General features: G+C 34.8%; 1 long non-coding RNA gene across 1 annotated transcript; it reads left to right on the forward strand.

The window, feature by feature from the left end:
- Window positions 1–10,132: 10,132 nt before the first annotated feature.
- Window positions 10,133–16,278, forward strand: LOC126971710 (uncharacterized). The gene is made up of 5 exons (XR_007730960.1): window positions 10,133–10,358; window positions 10,434–10,649; window positions 11,947–12,130; window positions 14,934–15,020; window positions 15,621–16,278. It is a non-coding gene; the product is annotated as an uncharacterized LOC126971710 (long non-coding RNA).
- The last annotated feature ends 5,158 nt before the right edge of the window (window positions 16,279–21,436 follow it).

Here is a 21,436-nt window from a genome sequence, read left to right on the forward strand (position 1 = left end):
AAGAAACAAACCGCTCTAGTTGCGCTGACGTTTATGTGGCTAATATACTATATTTTGCTTACTCTTAGAAAATAGGATGTTATTACAAAATTTAGTTTAGTATTATACGTACAGGGATTTGACATTAGTTTGAAAAAGTAGTAATTATGATTGGCGACAAGTATAATCCGAGTCAGTTTGAAAGCGAACCGTTGGTTATAACGTAGTGGAATTCACCGTTTTTAACAAGATTATAGCCGTCATCTGTCAATCTATTCATTACTAAGTTCATCAAGTTTCTTAATTCATACAATCACTCTATCTCTTAGACTATGGATCCTATACTCTATCTACGCTTTACCGATTCAAAGAGTTTCGCAAAGATTTATTTATAAACACTACGTTGAACGTTCAGACTTCAGAGCAGCGTTACCAGATGTACCGCTTTTCCGCTTTTTACAACGCCTTTCTTGATAATGGTCCACCTTCCGCTTTTAACTGACGCGGTTCCGCTGTTTTTGAGACTAGTAAGTTCCATGTCATGTTCAACTTTGAACAAGTTGAAAATTTACTCGGTTGAATGAATACTTCCAATCTGAAAAGACTGTTGTAACAGTAGTAGGTACACGAAAAAATGGTGACTTATGGAATGAAAGGTGAAAGACGATATTGGTGAACGTCCGTTCACAAATCTTCCTAACTTCGCGCTCACAGCTCTGTCAGTTCCTATTTCAAATGCAGATTATGAGAGGAAATTCTCAAAAATAAATAATATAAAAACTGACAAGGGAAATCGTCTAATTACACCAACAGTCAATGGAGTACATTTGGCGGACCAGGCTGTAACAAAAAAGGAAGGCTGTTCCAAAAATTTCAAAGCTTCTCCAAACATGTTGGCAAAGAATACTGTCTTATTACTATTATTAAAGATTTATAACATTCCTAAAGCAGAGGTCGAAGAGACAATGCTGAGGATGTGTTTTGTATCGAATAAGCAATAAGAATAAAATTCCTTTTAAACACTCCCATTTTTTATGATCACTGACATATTCCCTTTTCAAATTCAAATATTTTTATTCAAAATAGGATTTAAAATCACTTATTGAACATCAAAGTCCCCCGCCACCCGCGGAGCTATCAAGACGCAAATACTGTGTTCTCCTTTAATAAATTTCTTAATAGTAGTTTTTAAAAAGTATTGCTCACTTAAACTGATAGACTTTGAAAGTTAAAGAGTGTATCTAAAAAGTGACGTAAAAATTTTAAATGAAAAAGAAGTACTAAAGTGTAAAAACATTCGATAATATAAAAGTTTTAAGTGCGGGTGAACAAAACACGTTAGTGCAGTGTGCAAATGAATGACTATCATAATAATAAATCTCAGATAAATAAACCCACTGCGTTACCACGGTTTAATGAAATATTTGACAAATTGACTAATTTCGACCAAAATTCACAAGCTCGTACGGCGTAGCGTGTATAGTACCGAACATCGGAGCGTGTGACACCGAGTTCGATCCCCATCGGGAATTAATATATATGAATTATTATTTCGTAATTTAAGGCGTTTTTGTTATAAGTTTTCCTTGGTTATCGTTTTTCATTTTTATTATTGTCAAAATTATTAATATTACCTATTTTCCTTCAGACAAAATAATAAGAGGAACAACAAACAAAATGGACCATGAAAATATTACCATTCCAAAAAGGCTTAAAAAATCTAATTCTTTAAGCAATATATCCACCTCAAATATATCGCTTCTAGACATAACTGTAATGAGTCTACCTGACACATCACTGGATGAAACAATTACTTGCCTAAACGATAAAATAAAGGAGCTTACGATTGAGCTTCAAAGCGCTCACCAGGAAATTGAAAATATCAGCCATGACAATAGACAGTTGACGTTGGAAGTAGAGAAATGCAATAGAATTATTCAAATTTATAAAAAATTAGGAGAAGAGAATCATACAAATACTACTACACGGGTAGGAAAAAAAAGAAAAAGTCGGTAACTACTAGCAATACACCGATACAGTTAACTTTTGACAAAAAAAAGGAGTTAAAAAATGGTACAAATATTTTACACCCAGAAACAGCGCAGACACAGGAATCAAATCAGGAGACAACAGTCTCAGATAGTTTAAATAAATCATTTTTGAATGAGAAAAAGTATCATGTTACTGAAGTAAAGCAGGACAAGAGAGAATTCCAAATAATCCTAAGAGTAGTTGAGGGCAAAATCCAGAAAGAGGACCTACTGAAGCTTAAATCAAGAAAAAGGATCGTGATTATTGCGGATGAGCAAGGGAGAGGTACTCAAAGAATATTGCAAAATTTGACTGGGCCCATGTATGAGGTCACTTGTTTTCTGAAACCAGGTGCAAAATTAACTGATATACTTCTTTCCGAGACAAGGTTGATACAAAGCTTAACAAAAAATGATGTTGTCATTATAATAGGAGGCACTCATGAAACTAATCCCTACGATTTTCAACTAAGTTTGAATAGATTTTTCTATAATAACACACATACAAATATTTTAGTAAGTGAAATACCCTATAATAGAGCCTTAAATGAAAATAAGGTAAATTACGACTTAAGATTTATATGCGGAAAATTCCAAAATGTATCATTTGTTGACATGGATTATAGTAGAAGAAGAATGAAACGAAGTATGCAAATACGACATATATGCCAGGCACTCATAAAGGATATTTTACGCCTTGAATATCGAAGCAAAATAGACAGTTATAAAAAACAAATAAAGAATACGCAGAGGAATATTAAAAATACAGAAAATAAAGCTACCCAAACTGAACATGGACAAAGTGAAGGTGAAAACGGTAATGAAATACAAGAGGAAAAGGATGATGCCAAAAAATATATTCTTGAAATAGAGAAAAGTGGAGCTAACGGAAACAGAGCAGAACCTAATAATTTTTTTCGAGTCTCATAAGTTACACATATTACATCAAAATATTAATGGACTTATTAATAAATCTGAACAGCTGGTAGTACAACTCGACAAATTAGAACTTAGCAAAAATATTTTTATAAATGTACTTTGTTTTACGGAACATAATTTAATTCAACACGATTGTGAGCTGCTTAGGATATCAAATTTTCGCATTGCTTCTGCATATTTTCGTAATAATAGAAGGGGTGGGTCAGCCATACTTGTACGAAATTGGGTTAAATTTAAAGAGTTAACGGATATCACACGCTTAAGCGTACCAGGTGTTATAGAATGTAGTGGAGTCGACCTAATAGATCAAAGCACAATAGTAATATGTATTTATAGACCACCAAAACTCGATAAATTTACCTCAGACACATTTTTTGACAGTTTATACAACATACTTAATAAAAATTGCTTCAAAACAAGGAAAATCATTATATGTGGTGATATAAATATAGACGTGTTAATAAATAATAAAATTACGCAAACCCTTAATGAATTAGTACATGGTTTTAATCTTAAATTAGCACTTACACAGCCAACGCGCTTAGTAAGTGGCACATGTATCGATAACTTTTTGACCAATATTCGGAGCTATAGCTGTTCTGTTGAAGAACTGGCTCTATCAGACCATACAGCACAAATTTTCAGCTTTACTGTTAAAAAATTTAGTCGGATAGAATACTGGGTTATTTTAAGAAGAGACATTAGCGAAGAAAACTTGAGTAAATTTAAGAAATACCTAAGTAGTATTACATTTTCGGATGTTTATGAAACATCTGAACCAAATGAAGCATACAATAGATTTTTCGCAATGTTCTCAATTATTTACTATCTCTGCTTTCCTTACATTAAAATAAAAATACAGTCAATTAGAAAACCAAAGTGGATATCAAAAGGAATAAGACAATGTTGCAAAAGGAAACGATAGTTACTATAAAAACCTAATAATAAAAATAAACAAAATTACAAAGTGTATGGAAAGCGTTTAAAAAATATCATAAAACTAACACAAAAATCCCAAAATTATTATAAAAAAGAAATTCGCATAACAAATCTAAGACTACATGGGACATAATAAATGAAAACAGATTAAAACTCCATAATTACAAAATTGAACGTATTAAAAAAGGCAACGAAATAATAAGTGACCCCTTAGAGATTGCACAAGCTTTTAATGAACATTTTCTTAGTCGTAAAATTTTGTCAACAACTAATGAAAGAGCAAACACTAACTGGAACAAGCCGAATTCATTTTTTATGAAACCATCATCGCCTACTCAAATAAATAATATCATAAAAACACTAAAAAATACAAAAAGCACTGGGTTTGATGAAATTTGTACCAAAGCAGTAAAATATGTATCTGATATAATATCGCCAGTTTTGTGTCTTATTACAAATCTATGTGTAGAGAATGGTGTATATCTAGATAATTTAAAAACTTCAATTGTGAAGCCACTCTTTAAAAAACAAGATAGGGAAGACATGGACTGTTATAGACCACTTACACTTATACCAATTTTCTCAAAAATAATAGAAAAGTATATTTGTAATAACTTAAACGATTATTTTGAAAATAATTAAATATTAACCGAAAAGCAAAAAGGCTTTAGAAAAAATAAATCAATTAATTTAGCAATATACGATTTCTTGAAGGAAGTCATTACTAATGTAGATAAAAGAGAGCATGTATTTATATGGACCTCACTAAGGCATTTGACTATGTCGACCATCAAATATTATTGAATAAGCTAAGCGTGTACGGGGTTAGAGGAAACAGCTTATCACTTCTAAAATCATATCTAACGGGGAGGCAACAAATTACACAAATAGCGAGGTTAGTACGGCATGATAAAACAGAAACACCATATATATCGGAGCCAAAAACCGTAACCACTGGAGTACCGCAGGGAAGTATATTAGGTCCATTGTTGTGCATAACATATATAAACGATTTCCCTACGGTAACCAACCATGAGATCATTTTATTTGCTGACGACAGCACAGTGATATTTATAGGTGAAAATTTAAATTCTTTTGAAAGTGACATTAATAATACTATAGGCAATATTATAAAATGGTTGACATGTAACAATTTAATCATAAATCTTGACAAAACTAGCATAATGACATTTGTAAATAGACGCAATAAGATAGCATTGAACATTAATTATCTAAGTAAAAAAATATCTGAAATAACACAAACAAAATTTTTAGGCCTACATATTGATGATTGCCTAAATTGGAAAACCCATATTGAAAATTTGTGCATGAAGCTAAATAGATTTTCATTTGCATTGCACATTGTACACTGTACACTGTCTAAAGTAGTAAACCAGTCCGCAGTGTTAGTAGCTTTTAACGCATATGTCACATCAAATATTCGGTACGGGATCATATCTTGGGGAAATTCCACAGATAGAGTCTTTAAATGTCAGAAAAAATGTATAAGATCTATATTTCATTTAAGCCCTACTGATTCCTGTAAACCATATTTTGATAAATTTAAAATACTTACTTTCCCGTGCCTATATATATATATGAAGTGCTAGTATTCATTAGAACAAATGATCAACTATTTAGTTACTCTGATAGTAAACGCAGAAAATATAAAATATGCTTCACGCAGCATACAACGGCACTTTTTGGTAATAGTATATTTAATATAGCTCCTCAACTGTATAATAAACTACCAGCATCATTAGCGGACCAAAACTTAAATATTAACTCTTTTAAAAATAAAATTAAGGAATTTTTAATGACGAAGAAATATTATTCAGTTAAAGAATATTTAACAGACATGAATATATAGTCATTAGAATAAGTTAATTCAGATATTTCAAATTAACATTTTTAGTAAGCAAATTTTTATTTTTCACATTTTTATAATATTATGGTGGATAGACTTTTATGAATAATTTGGTTTGTATGTTATATGTTTTTCACAGTAAACTTAGAGTAAGAATTGTAAAATATTATTTTTGCATGCCTACCCGGCAGATTGTTAGCACCTATGATTATAATGTAACACCAATGTACCCACTATGCAATTAAATGACTTGATTTGATTTGATCAAAATCTACTACCCATTCAAAAGAGACTGCCTCAGACCTGAGAAGAATGGGCGCAAAGAAACTCAGCGGGCTTTTTTTTTATATAAAATATGGATTACAATGTAATATCGTACAATAAACATTTATAATTAAAGAGCCTCAGGGTGTTTGCTTTATTCCCAGTCCGTGGTGTCATTAAGAAAATCGTTTATGCTATAATAACCTTTCCCCCACAAACGGTTTTTAACAATTCTTTTAAATTTCGTAACAGATTTGTTTTGTACATTTTCTGGGATCATATTGTAGAAGCATATACATCGCCCAACAAAAGACTTACTAACTCGACCCAACCGAGTAGTAGGCATAACAAGTTTATGTTTGTTCCCCAAGTTAACATTATGAATGTCACAGTTTATAGAAAATTCCTCAATGTGCTTATGAATATACAAAACATTATCAAAAATGTATTGAGAAGCAACAGTCAAAATGTTTATTTCTTTAAATTTTTCTCTTAAGGACGCGTTCTCAAAACAGAGAGGTATCGAATCGCACCACTACACTGACACCGCTCAAACACATACACGTACTTAAAGCTAATAGCGGGAATCAAATGAATTTGATACTTTAGCATGTTTGAATTTTGTTTTTTTAATACATATGTATTTTTGATAATTGGTTGGTGTATTCGTTTAGTAGTTAACAATTGAAAATTTAGATGGCAGTTCCGTCGCATAACGTCGTGTGCAGTAAACGCAGTTTTTTTTAAATCCAAGATGGCCGCCATGAAAAATTATGATTTCAGCAATATGGGTGGGTTATTAGTTAAGTATAATTATGGGACAGCAAATTCGTATCCAAGGTTATCGAGGGTGCAGAGAACGGTTTTGGGATCATTTTTGAAATCCATGATGGCCGCCGCGCAAAATTATGATTTCAACAAAATGGGTATCGGATCCGAGGTTATCGAGGGTGCAGAGAACGATTTTGGGATCATTTTTAAAATCCAAGATGTCCGCCGTGAAAAATTATGATTTCAGCAATATGGGTATCGTATCCGAGGTTATCGAGGACGCAGATAACGATTTTGGGATCACTTTTGAAATACAAGATGGCCGCCGCGCAAAATTATGATTTCAACAATATGGATATCGTATTCGAGGTTCTCGAGGGTGCAGAGAACGAATTTGGGATCATTTTTGAAGTGAAATTTCTTTGCCCGCATGAGAGTAAAATTTTTACGGATGAAACGGAATAAAGTGTCACGAAAATGAAGGACGTTTTTATCCAAGAAGAGGGGAGGGAGATTGAGATAGAGTGAGAAAATGCGAATGTAGTATGAAGCAGACGTTACCACTATGAAGTAAAACAAATTCACTACGAGCATTGTATCATGTAGGTTTAGCGCGCGGCCGCGAGTAAGTAGAACATCTTCCCTACTAGCTTTGTATTGTACAGGTTTCATGAGTAATAATAATTTGTAAAACATCTAATAATTTCTAATATTGAGAAAAATAAATTGGTTTAGAGAACAAATTAGGATAATTATTAATATAAACGAGATTTAAAAATTGGTTTTCACAAATAAGTTTAAATTCTGACATGTGTACTTTGTACGCACGCCATTTCTTGTATTGTCTGGTGCTTTGGACGTAGCTTCCTCCCTAAGGACACCTCCCCTACAAGTGGAGTTGAAAAAAATACTGGAGACTAACCTTGTGGGGTATCGTTGGATAGGTCTTTGAAAGTTAGATTCAAGTTTGATACATGACATTTCCTTTGGTCTTTTGAAAATAATGTGGGATTAAGGAAGATATACGTTACATTTATGTAATAGCTTATACCTTATGATTACAATATCTATTGAAATAACTCTTCTTGACATAATACCGTGGTAATAATTGATAAGAAGGGTAGAGCTTCTTGTGGTTAAAAAGAGGATGAAAATTTTTTTGCATGTAGGGTATCATTAGATAGCTCTTTCAAAATAAAATTTTGAGATTTTTTAATTAGATTGGTAACGGAATGTGTTTTGTGAATATTGTGGGTGAAAAGTCGAAACGTAAATATTTATATATTTCGGGAATGAAGAATTAATTAAGCATGTGGGATATTGTTAGACAGGCCTTTTAAAATAAAATTTAAGTTCATGAATGAATTCTAATTTTGGCGATGTATTTACAGTCATTTGACACCAATTAAGAAAATTTTGTATACTTCATAGGCGCCATCATGGATTTCGATTTTGACCCGATATTCGTTATTGTTGACCCCGAAAACCATGAAAATGACACCCATGAAGAGAAGTTAGGAAATTTCATAGGCGCCATCTTGGATTTCGATTTTGACCCGATATTCGCTTTCTTCACCCCAAAAACCATGAAAATGACACCCATGAAGAGAAGTTGGTAAATTTCATAGGCGCCATCTTGGATTTTGATTTTGACCCAATATTCGTTATTGTTGACCCCGAAAACCATGAAAATGACACCCATGAAGAAGTTGGTAAATTTCATAGGCGCCATCTTGGATTTCGATTTTGACCCGATATTCGTTATTCTTGACCCCGAAAACCATGAAAATGACACCCATGAAGAGAAGTTGGTAAATTTCATGGGCGCCATCTTGGATTTCGATTTTGACCCGATATTCGTTATTGTTGACCCCGAAAATCATGAAAATGACACCCATGAAGAGAAGTTAGGAAATTTCATAGGAGCCATCTTGGATTTCTATTTTGACCCAATATTCGTTATTCTTGACCCCGAAAACCATGAAAATGACACCCATGAAGAGAAGTTGGTAAATTTCATAGGCGCCATCTTGGAATTGGATTTTGACCCGATATTCGTTATTGTTGACCCCGAAAACCATGAAAATGACACTCATGAAGAGAAGTTAGGAAATTTCATAGGCCCCATCTTGGATTTCGATTTTGACCCGATATTCGTTATTCTTGACCCCGAAAACCATGAAAATGACACCCATTAAGAGAAGTTGGTAAATTTCATAGGCGCCATCTTGGATTTGGATTTTGACCCGATATTCGTTATTGTTGACCCCGAAAACCATGAAAATGACACCCATGAAGAGAAGTTGGTAAATTTCATAGGCGCCATCTTGGATTTCGATTTTAACCCGACGTCGATTTAATATAGACCTTATATTTAGGGATGAACTTAAAAATCACTAATTCTACAAAAAAATAAGAAACATAATATTTACAAAATCTGACTGCTTACAAAATATGTAAAGAATCAAAGATAGTATTGTATAGCTTATACAAAATATTCATGTTCGTCGACACAGTGTCTACCCACGACGGCGGCCGAGCGCGGACTGACGTTGTTTCGATAGATCTTTCTGTGCAATGCGTACGGAGTGACAAAATAAAATAACCCTTAATACCACACTTTAAAGCTCATGCTTTTCAGAAAAATATATGAATTTTAGACGATTCATTTATATTTTTTTCTGAGATTATTTATAACATATTCATTAATTTATTTCCCGTGTTTTTGAAAATATTATATCTGCATTCCTTACGTAATTTTTAAGAGCCAAAATTATGTAAGTAGTAGCAGAAAACTGTGATCCTGAATGAAGCCCCATTTCGTCAATTTTGTGTGAAGAGTTAACGGATAATCGTTTTTACGACATAAAATATCAAAATTTCAAAGCAAAAATTTCCCGCTAATTGGAGATAAAGAAGTAATCTATTTATGGCAATTTTTAGTTTTGTTAGAATTAGTTTCATTTCATCACAAACTCTACCGAAAATTATGTTATTTTTGTCGGATTCGTAAACGCGTCCTTAATGATTCTTTAGGACCTAGGTTATAAATCGCGCGAATAGTCCTCTTCTGCAGCACAAAGATAGTATCAATATCGGCCGCACTGCCCCTTTCATTTATAAAATCTCGTCCTGGTATGAATAAACATATAAAAAGATAAAGCTTATGGAGAAAGAACAATCGATAATGTACCTATAATATACAATGTTTAAACAAGAAGTTCCGCTTTTTTTGTTGAAAATCCGCATTTAAAGTACCGCTACCTCATTTTCAACTTTTGTATCTGGCAACACTGCTTCAGAGCCAAGTTTAAAATTCTCTTAATCTCTTTGTTCAGAGCAGTTCCGCTAGGCTGGTTACGGGTTGCTCTTTTGGCTGTGTTTTATTTTTAATTTTTATTTGTTGTGTTTTCATTTCTCAATTCATACTATTTGAATAATTTAGAGGTTTGATTATATCATAATTATTTAACGTATTAAGAGTAAGGGCAACGGAAAAGAGTTTGTTTACAAGTAATGTGTAAATTAATAACATCTTATTTACCGACGTTTTAAGGCTTCAAACGATTGTAAGTTTAGCGCAAAGAATTTGTTTATTTGTTTGGTCTGGTATAACATAATATGACGTATTTACATCCCCTTAGGGCTTAATATGTTGGCATGAGAATATTCGAAGAAGTCTGAACTGAACTACTTATCTATTTTTAATATTTATAACAACAATGGTTCCATTGTAAAAGCATCCGATTCTGTTCCTGGGCACTTTAATATTACAAAGGAGAGATGACAAGTTGTGCAATAAAATGTTGCCGGAATTATGGTAATTCTATTGGAAATGAAAAAAAGGTCACCTTTCACCAGTAAGTAACTTTGTATCCTTTATGAGGTATTAATATATTTTTTTAAATTGTAAGACTACAAAGTAACAATCTGAAGGGTTTTTTTTTATATATTGGCAGCTTAGGCATAGTCAGATTAGTCTGGGTCATTTCAATGAAATGATTATAGCAAATAGAGATATATTAAACCACTCACTCAAATGTGGCTAGATTCTGAAACTTAATCATAATATTAAAATTTTTAGTGATGAATTTGTTTTATATATAAAAACTTTTAACTTACAATACCAACTGAATTAACAGGGAGGATGGGCTGCTAATAAGATAACTCATTGGGTGCTGAAACACAACAACTCTGGTTTATTGACCTTCAGTGTGGGGTGTTATTTACACATCTGTTGCGTTTACAAAATGGGGAGGTCGTTATATAGCATGTCGCAAATTGCTCAACACAGTATTTTGCAGTTTAGATAACATTAACATTTGAGATTTTTGACCTATATTATATTATGAAGTGATTATCTATGGAATTTAATTCACACATATTTATATACATACACAATGCTTTGAAAATAATTAATAACTAAGAATGAATATGTTGTATTATAAATACCTACAAAAATTAATGTGATTCTTAAATTTAAAAAAAGAAAATAATTATTGTTTGCTTATTTATATTATTCCTTTCTTCTTCCGCTTGGAATTCACTCTCTCATCTCAAAACAACATGTATTTTTGTATGATCCATATAATATCTATAATCATTTAATTTGAATTATTAGGATCAGTAGCTAATATTTAATTTATATATCTGCATTTCTCTTAAAATAAATGGTTATTACAACCCGAACTTAAACTGAAGTGTTAATCTATTGAAACAAATTAGCCCCTAAAATTAAAAAGCATCAAACTGCTAAGGCTAGGCTCACTTTTTAAAGTTCTGGCAAATTTGGAGGCATTACCTTCAACATGATATGACGTTTTCACACCAAAAGACGACTCAAGACTGAATTGCTAGCATGGGGTGCGGATGACATCCGTGTGGATGAGGCAATCCAAGGATGGAAACCAAGCTGACCCCTGATGGAGTGCTGGATTACATAGCCTTTACTAAAATGAATGTAGGCTTACATTTTTCAAGGAATGGACTTATTTACATTGTGGGCCACTAATGGTTGTCCATGGTCCGCACTGAAGCCACCACCAAGCAAATACTATGATAATTAATCAGTTATCATATTAAAAGATTAACCATGCAAAGGCTGCCACACAAAATGTGTTCCAAGTCATGTCTCATTGAGACATCATTTTCTTGCAGAGTTCCTTCCGATCAAGCTATGAGAAATCGTTGGATAACAATAATACGCAGCAGTCGTGAGGAACAAAAATGGAAACCATCGGCAAGAACCTGTATATGTTCTGAGCATTTCCGTGACAGTGATTTCTATCGTGTCACTGCGACAGGTCGTCGTAGACTAAAAAAATCTGTTATCCCAACTCAGGTAAGCTTAAGTCACAGACATACAATACAATTATTATATAACAATACCAATATCGTTCTATTATTTAAAACTTAAGTCTCATGGAATATATTTATTTTTAAATTATTAACAGTCTCAGTTAAAATATTTGTGGTGTCGTATTTTATTAAGACTTGACGGTTACCGACACTATCGGCAACTCTTCTACAGTATGGACTGAGTATTAGAAATAAAAATATAAGTAATACAAGTCCACAAAACTATCGGAAAATTAATTTTTTAATGAAAAACTTTAAATTGAACAAGTGAAACTTTCAAATAAAATTAATATTTAAATAAATGAACTAACAGTGAACAGTACTGTACAGACAAAGAACATTGACCTCTGGATCGTCGGCTTCACCTTTGATTTATTTGATTATTTGCCATGAAGTAAAAATTCACTATGTTCATTCTTACGAACACTTTTTTATTCTGATATAGCTGAACTGATTTTTAAATTCAATATTGTGCATCTTGTCTTATCTTCAAAAAAAACTCAACCGTATATGCAAACGTCAAAGATAAAATAAGTGTCAAATTCACCGTAAAAAGCAATAACAATTAACAAACCTAAAAACATAACTTACACATGTACACACATACAGTAGTAGTAAGTGTCCATTTCAGCTTGATTTCTTCGAAAGGCAAACACATTATCTATCCGTCCAGAAGACTCGCGATTATCGATCATTAATAGGGAATACCTCACAATTATAGATTATCGATACTTTTTTGCACTTATTCAGCAACCATTACCAAATACCTACCCAAGGCTAGGATACAACTATTTTTGTGTTATTCGAATGTTATAATTTAAACAAATTATAAATTTAATGAACTTTTAAAAAGTATTTTTTTTACGATTAAACATACGAAACTACTGTTTTGTGAGTTGTGAGTGACTAAAAGGGTTTTTTGACTTGGCAAAGTACTGCTGTCTTCCTATGACGATAGTACGATCCGACCAGACTCGTTCGGATTAAGTTCCTAACTCGCAAAAAAAACCGGAGTAAATAATAATATGGGTATGTGTGTTCGTTGGGGAGGATATCTGCTGTCAAAGTTTCTACAGTTTCGAGAGTAGGGTGTACTCTCTGCTTGGAGTAGATTTTGAGGACCGCGTCAGGTCATCTGAAAGGTGTCAAGGAAGCCAAATTTGCTTCAAAGAAGCTGGGTGTCATTAATAGATCACGGTAATACTTCAGGCTGACCTAGATTCTAGCGCTCTCCAAAAGTGCAGGAACACCGCATACTACCTGTATTGCTGCCATCTCTGGTCCGACGCACCCCAGTATCAGCTAGAACCTATTGACCACATGCAACGCATAGCTGCTTGAATTGTCAGTGATCCAGAGCTCTGTGAACAGATAGATCACTTGGCGTTGCTGGGAGTTTTCCGAAGAACTGCTTGACCTGATTCCTTCCGCCGAATTCCACTTTCGCACGACTCGCTACAAATTAAGATATCATATACACCATCAGGATGTCAAGTGTTTCCTTACAGAATAATGCCTTTTTCAAAGAACTTTCTTCCTTGACATGGATATCATTAATTAAATCAGCCTGTACAACTTTCTTAAAGCCCGGCAACGCTCCTGTGATTCCTTTGGTGTTGTAAGAGAATGTGGGTGGCGGTGACCAAATAACATCAGGTGTCCCGAACGCTCATTTGTCCGTCTAAAAAAACCTGAGTAGCAACGGGTAAGTTTCTAAGTATCTAAGTTTTAAAAACGGTACCGGTTTAATAAAAATTGATTGCTTTGTATTACATAACATGTTAGACATTAAAAAACGTTATTTTTTATTTCTCCTTTGTTATAATTATTATCTGTTTACTACTTAAACAAAAAAAAATAATTTAAATACTAAGTGCGTAATGTTTTAAGGTTTTTTTACGATATTTCTAGAAACACTGTGCGTTAAGTATTAAAAGCTAAATAGCTTTTTTGAATCGGGTATTATTTCCTTTAAAAGAAGCTATTTATCGATAGATACCATACGCCCTTACCATAAGCCCGTTCGCATTCTTTCACTTTAGGACGGTCCGACGCGTTTGAAGTCACCGCGAGAAGCGAAGAAGAAACAAGACATCATCGCTTCTGTTCTGTCCGACAAACGACCAGTGTCTTTGAACATGAAGCACGGGATGGCAACATCGTATTCTGATATGCAAAGATTCATTGAGTCGTTGAGTATTGACCCAGTGACCCCGTGACCCGAGTGTACAATGTACAGCACGTTAATATTCGCTCAAGATTAAGTCTACATTTAAACCTAATTAGTGCACCAATTTCGTTCATTTTTTGTATATCGTCAGCAAATGCTAAACAAGTATGTGGCTCCATTTAATTGTATGTGTTATCATCGAACCTGTTCGTGTTGCCGACGTTGGTGCCCCAGAACGCATATGAAATACCATGTGCTGAGGTCCGGTGCTCTTAACATCGTTCAAGTAACATTACACCATTCAAGAACCGTTCGAGTCACATTATTATATGGAGCCAAGTAAAACCGCATACCGTCACGCTGCCGCCATTTTACATTAGCCGATGGACGTTACAATGTACTCCCAAATATTTGGAGCGAGGGTTTGGAGGGGTTTCTCCAACTCGTTTCTAGCTGCTCACTACAATGTACTCATGTTTAGTTTCTAGCCCTAGTCGATTCTCATTCAGCGTCGCCGGTGGGGCAAGCGCATCATAGCCAAAAAAACTTATTTAAGTTTCACATTTAAATTGTCGTTGCGCCATTGTATGTATAAAATTAAAATTTACGTGTGCAGGCATTATTTTTTGCATCTCTCAAACATGACGGCGAAGAGTCGGATGGAAGTGAGAAAGATTCTGATCCCTCTTCGGAAAATAATTCGGTATGTCTAAAAGAAATTTAAGTTTTATATTATATTACCAAGAATCTGTACCAAATTTATACCGATTTTTATTGCAAACTACCTTTCACGGAAGTTATATAATATGTACTCTGCATGGAAGTGTTGCAATGGAACAGACACAGCATTTTATACCAAAATAAACAACAATGATTGAAGATTATAAATTGACTTGTTTTGTGCCACCTCATTAAAGCTTAATTTTTCCGAAATGGTGGTAAATCTGACATTCATAAGTTTCATTTGACCCCATTGAATAAATGATTTTTCGTTCTTTTCTTTCTTTCATCTAAGACTAATATGCTGATCATTGCATATTATTGTATACCCTCAGTATCGCTATATTTTCGGGTTCGAATCCCGGTAGGTGCTATAAACATTATTATGATGAATATTAATGTTTGTTTCCGAGTCATGGATGTTTATAAGTATTTATGTATGTTTAAGTAAGTATATTGTATTAAATATATTATCGTTGTCTTGTACCCATAGTACAACAGGCTATGCCTAGTTTGGGGCAAGATATTTTGTGTAAAAGTGTGTCAATTTTTTTTCTTTTATGAATTTATTTTGTGTTTTCAGAGTGACTTGATGCCCATCTCTCACACCGGTCCAAGTTTGTTTGTTACAGTAACAAGTTGTAATGGAGAAGAAGAAACGGATACAATTGAAAATGAAAAATGTTCAGACGATTCAGATGATAGTAGCACGGACATTACCATTGAGGAGATACACTTTGAAGATGATTCGTCAGATCTTGATTCTGTTTACGATACGCCAAAAGAATCAAAATTGCGAAGAGAATTAAGAAGGAAAATTGCACGCCATCGAAAGCATCTTATTAAAATAGAAAAACTCCAAAGAAAACACACGCGAGTGAAAACAAGAGTATGTGAGTTAGAAAGCATGATTAAGGAATTGAAAAAGAAGAAAAAGTAGATATTCTTGTGATTGTGTGATAGATGTCAGTGTAGAAAAAATATACATGAAACGAATGCAAAACGACCAAAAATAATTCATAAATCTATATGAATACATGCCCAGATGGTTATTTTTTCTCTCTTTTCAGATTGTCTGTTACTGAATTGACTCCGGTACTAATTATTTTTGAGAGTTCGCTTCCGCTTATTCTCTCTCAGAGTCCGATTTGTTTCCGAAGCAGTAGTAGTATATATTAGAAACGACATCAAAAAGAATTCTAAAGGAATCAATTTTGAGAAAATAAATGCCTTTATGCCTATTTTACGTTTATTCCTGTTATATTATTACCTACAGGAGACATTTTTTTTACTTATGCAAGAGGAGGACCAACGAGCGTATTGGTCACCTGATATGAAGTGATTACCGCCGCCCACATTCTCTTGCAACACCAGAGAAATCACAGGAGCAAAATAATATATAATTTTAAAATTAATTTATAAAGGTGAATTTTGTTCAATTTACGCCAGAAGTATTATAAGTACCGAAACCTATATCATGTCGTATTACAACTCTTTTACACAACATCTCTAAGTATTAAAATAGGGTACTTAGTCTCGTGATTTCGAACTGGGCGATAGAATTAAAAAGAGACAGTACTTCAAGCCGGTAAGCACTCTAGCGCTCTGTACATATCTTGGCATATTGCTCTCGTCTCTGGTCTGGTACATCCCAGTAGCAGAGTGGACTATTCGTGAAACAGACCTCTTAGAATCCTTTACTCTGAGTGAATCCATAAGCGTATAGTCTATGTCTACTTACGTGTCTTAAATGGTAAACAAACACTATCTTAAAAAAAAATTTAACAAAAAAAACAACCGACTTCAAAAACACTTCCAAAACAACAGATATAATATGCACTAAAAAGTATTAAAATAATTACTTAATAACTTACGGTTATTGTTATTTTTGGAATCGGTGTCCTTCCGCCGCGACCCACTCTCGCCTCTCGCCTCCTCACGACTCAAGCACATCTTACCTATAACTATGTATGTAGTTACAAACCTATCTTGGATGACACCGACTCCAAAAAATTACAATAATGGTAACTAGAATTAGATTTATTAATTACGTTGTATAAAAATACGCAATTATTTTAATACTTTGTAGTGCATATTATATCTATTGTTTTGGAATAGAGTTTTTGAAGTCGGTTGTTTTTTTTGTTAAAAATTTTTTTACTTTTTGATTTTTAGTGAATTTGAAGTACACTTACTAACAATTTGTCTAAATATGTGTATACTAAATTTTTCAATGCAGCAATGAACGTAAGCGCTTAATTGAAGAGTTCCGTTACTTTGCCATGGATTCCGTAATAAGAACCTAACCAAACTATCTTCGAAGTATATCCTTTCCAATAAAAAAAGAATCATCGAAATCGGTTGGCGTGATCATCGACTTTGCTTGCATACGTATGTATAGCACTTATGGTTTTCTCATGGATGCCATTGTCAGATCTGGACCAAATTACAATGGGACCACACGGGAAGCACCCATTTCGTTATTTGCCATTAAGAAAAAAGGTCACTTAAGTGAGAGATGTGATTAATCAATTAAAAAGGTTTAATATTACTTATTATCACAGCTTTACTCACGGTTTATTGGCGTGGGTACCGACTAATTTCGGACTATTCGGAGGCCCTTCGTCAGAGTGAGTGTGTGTAGCGGTTTTGCGATGATATGCCGTCTTATACTGCGGACTTGTGCTCGTAGTGCGCGGCTTGACAGGGCGGAGTTTTTGGTCTTGCCGATGATCACGTAGTGGACATGAGTGAGTACATTATAAATAACGTTTTAATGTCTCACGAAAGTCTTAATAGTTTAATTAGATTTATTATGAATTAGTTATTATCGGCGTGAATAGGTCATTACTCGTTATTAATGAGAATTCGGGGTTACTAATGCAATAACAAAATAACAGTTAATAAGATAAGAAAAAAACTTTCATTATAATATAGAGATGTCAATAGATTTTTTTAAAAGAGTTAATCTTAATTTATATTCAGGTAATTTTTGTACACAGTCGGGTAGTTTATTAAATAATTTAACACACATTACGTATGCATTACGTTGAAGCAATGAAGTACGTTGTGGTCTATCCAAAACCAGTGTATGAAAATTTCTGGTGCAGTGCGTATGCACATGTCCATCAGTGTTAAACAATTTTTTATGTTTTTTAACGATTATGCTTCCAATATATACATGCCAGCTACTCTAAGTATATTCAGCTTGCTATATAGTGGTTTACGGGATTTACCTACAGCCCGAACACATTGTTATTGTGCTACGAAAGCTCTTTGAAAATAAGTTGATGCGCCCCATAATAGTAAACCATATCTAAGAGTAGAGGCTACTAACCCTGATATGCTAAAAGGTAGGAGGTAGCTACACAGATGCAGTTTGGTGTAATCTTGAAAGAGCGTAACGAACTTTTATGAGTTTATTGTAAATCTTGTCTATATGATTAGTCCAAGTTAAATAGGAATCAATTGTTATACCCATGAATGTGCTGCTTTCTTCTTCTTCGATTGTGTGTCCCCTGAAGTTAATACTTAAATCTATATCAGGTTTGTTTTTTGTTCTAAATCCAATGACGTTCTATACATATAGACAATGCACCTCATACAAATACAAAGCCGAAATATGGCACATGCTACAAATGACAAGATCCTTTGAGCCTAGCGCCGCAACCCAACTTCTATACGCCTGTTTTTTGCAGTCAGATGCTGCTTTAACTGACGTATCGAACCAGGGCTGTGAACTGCCACCGATCGGTACTACAGAGCTTGGAATAAAAATATCCATGCCCTGTAGTATCGGATCGGCTTCTGCAACAACAACCTTGCCCCAAAGGTAGGATGCAAAAAAGGAACGCATCCTATCCCAATCTGCTGACTTGTAGTGCCAAATGCGGCGGGTCGCTGGTGGTCTACGTTGCTGCGACTTTGGCGTCGGATAGGCACTACACTCCTGACCAGGCAATGGTCGGACGTTCCGAGAGGGGTGTCGACAGAGACCTGGCAACTATCGGGATGTGTAGTCAGCAGAAGATCTAATAAGGACGGCATGTGGCTATCCACATACGGGAGCCGCGTTGACGACTCAACCAATTGGGACAGACCATACGCCAATGCGAAATTATGCACAGATCGCCCTGCGTAGTCTGTGGTACGTGATCCAAGCCATTCAGCATTGTACCCGTTGAAATCACCCAAGACTACGATTTCAGCGGAGGGGATTTGTGCAAGCACGTCGTCAATTGCCGCTTGAACGCAGCCCATGAGGTGATCCGTTTCTGCGTTACCACTATGGGACATGTAGACTGTCACGACTATTTTATGATTTAAATAAAAACGACAAAATAAGTTTAAGAAACTATCTATTGAATTACAATTAAAATAAAATTAAGTTTAAGTGAGTATAAGTTAAATTTAAGAATAATAAAGTTGTGATTTTAATATTAAGATCGAAATAAAATAAGGATCAATATAGTAGTTTAAGACAAGTAAGTTAAGAATTAAGACCTTAGGGTAGGTTCTCATGTAGTCACTGCAGTTGCTTAAGCTACCAGCTGCACTCCCCTGAACTGCTTAGTACGCTGTGTAGGTGCACGTGTAGGTTACAAGTGAGTCTAGTAGTCCTGGTTGGTCTTTCATCCCCAGTGGAAGAAAAAGAATTGTCCTCGGACATGCGCGGTTCTATGCCCTTCTCCAGAATACGACGGGCAGCCCGAGCGAGAATGCTCGGGGAGCGATTCTCCGACTCTGGTACAGCCGGTACCCTCCTGGGGTAAAATCTTGTTTAGTTCCGCTGTCATATTCGGGTGGAGGGAGGGGGGGGGGGGGGAAGGGCCTCCGGTCCTCGACACTAACCTATGCGAAACATAGCGGCACTAGGCCGCTACTTCACGTCGGTATTCTGTGCGAGTGTGGTAATGAACCCGGAGGAGTCTGGCCCGATTGTGCTGACGACATAAGACGGTAGAGTGACTCTCGCACTTCTAAAAAGCCCTTAGTAGCCTCTTACGACACACTTGGGCCTGGGACTCCCCTATTCCTATTACGCGCCGGTGAAAGTACAGGGAATTACGCCCCGGGGAAAGTACAGGGGATCTTGCCGATGCAGGGAATCCTCGACAGAAATCAAAAATCTCACATTTCAAATCAGTTATTAGCTAGCTATTGTATTCTTCTTTTCTTCGATGGTCCAGGCTGTGGCCCGGAATGTAATTGAACGTTGAATGTGAAGATTTGGGGAATGACAGGAGATAAAATTGGAGTAATAGTTGGAAATTGAACTTCAAAAACATTTTTTACCATTAACTTAGATATTTCCATTAGTTGCTGCATGTTTCGCTAGACCAATGGAGGAATCTGTAGAGCATTTGAGGCCTGCTTTTCTGCAGCCGCACATACTTCCACAATTTCCTTTGCATCTGCAGAAAATTAAATTAATTATGAGAGGAATGGAGGCTTGAAAGCTGGTATAGGGATCCAAATGTTTGAATGCTTTTTCCAGCCCCAATCTTCAAGATTTTTTCAGATACAAGATATCTTCAGAGCCACGACTGGACCTGGTGATATACTCGGAGACTGCAAATGAGTCTTATCAGACAGATTTTCATTTGTCCCCAAACGGTAACTCGGACCTTTTATACGTGCTTTTAAAAATTCACAAAAAAAATTTAGAAATTCACTAATTTTTATGCTTATAACTTCTTTAATTTTAAATTTAGAGCAAAAAGTCAAATGAACATATTCGTAGGCAACAAATTGTTGCTACAAATTTTTCCTTTACGAATTTTTTGTAGGACTATTAGTTTCCGTGATATCGCGAAAACGGTGTTTATCCAAGATTGCGGCCGGGGGACAAGGGTGGCAGCCCCACAAACTTGGGTTGCCTGCCAAACAATGGGATTTACCTATTTTTACTGCTGTGACCGGCCGTTCGTCTAGCAAGTACCGTATGAACTTTCGTTTAAGGTTTATTGTTGTTTGAAATTATGAACCGTTCAGTAGTATTCGTCGGCGCATCTTGTTCAAGTCCTCACTTCTGTCTTGCTGCCCTTAGTAAACAGACGTGCTCTCTCTATCTCCATACTGCTTAATTTTATCGACGACATTGGCTTGTGCATTAGGACTCCGTGATTTTACATTTGTGACGATTGGCTTGTGTTATTGGACTCCTGAATTTGCCTTTGTGACGACTCTGGCCAGTTTACCTGACTCCGAGATTTGCTGCTGCGAGAATTGACATCGTCTTTCACTGTTTCTACGTGGTTTTGCCTTAAAGGTAAGTTTTCTACACTAATATTATAAAGAAGAAATATTTATTATATTATAAATTTCAGTTGAACAATTTTATGTTAACTTAAAAACAAAAATTAAAAATCACTTATGATCCAAGTAAGCCGTTGTCTT

The sequence above is a fragment of the Leptidea sinapis genome, chromosome 24 (genome assembly GCF_905404315.1).
Source record: "Leptidea sinapis chromosome 24, ilLepSina1.1, whole genome shotgun sequence".
Taxonomy (NCBI): domain Eukaryota; kingdom Metazoa; phylum Arthropoda; class Insecta; order Lepidoptera; family Pieridae; genus Leptidea; species Leptidea sinapis.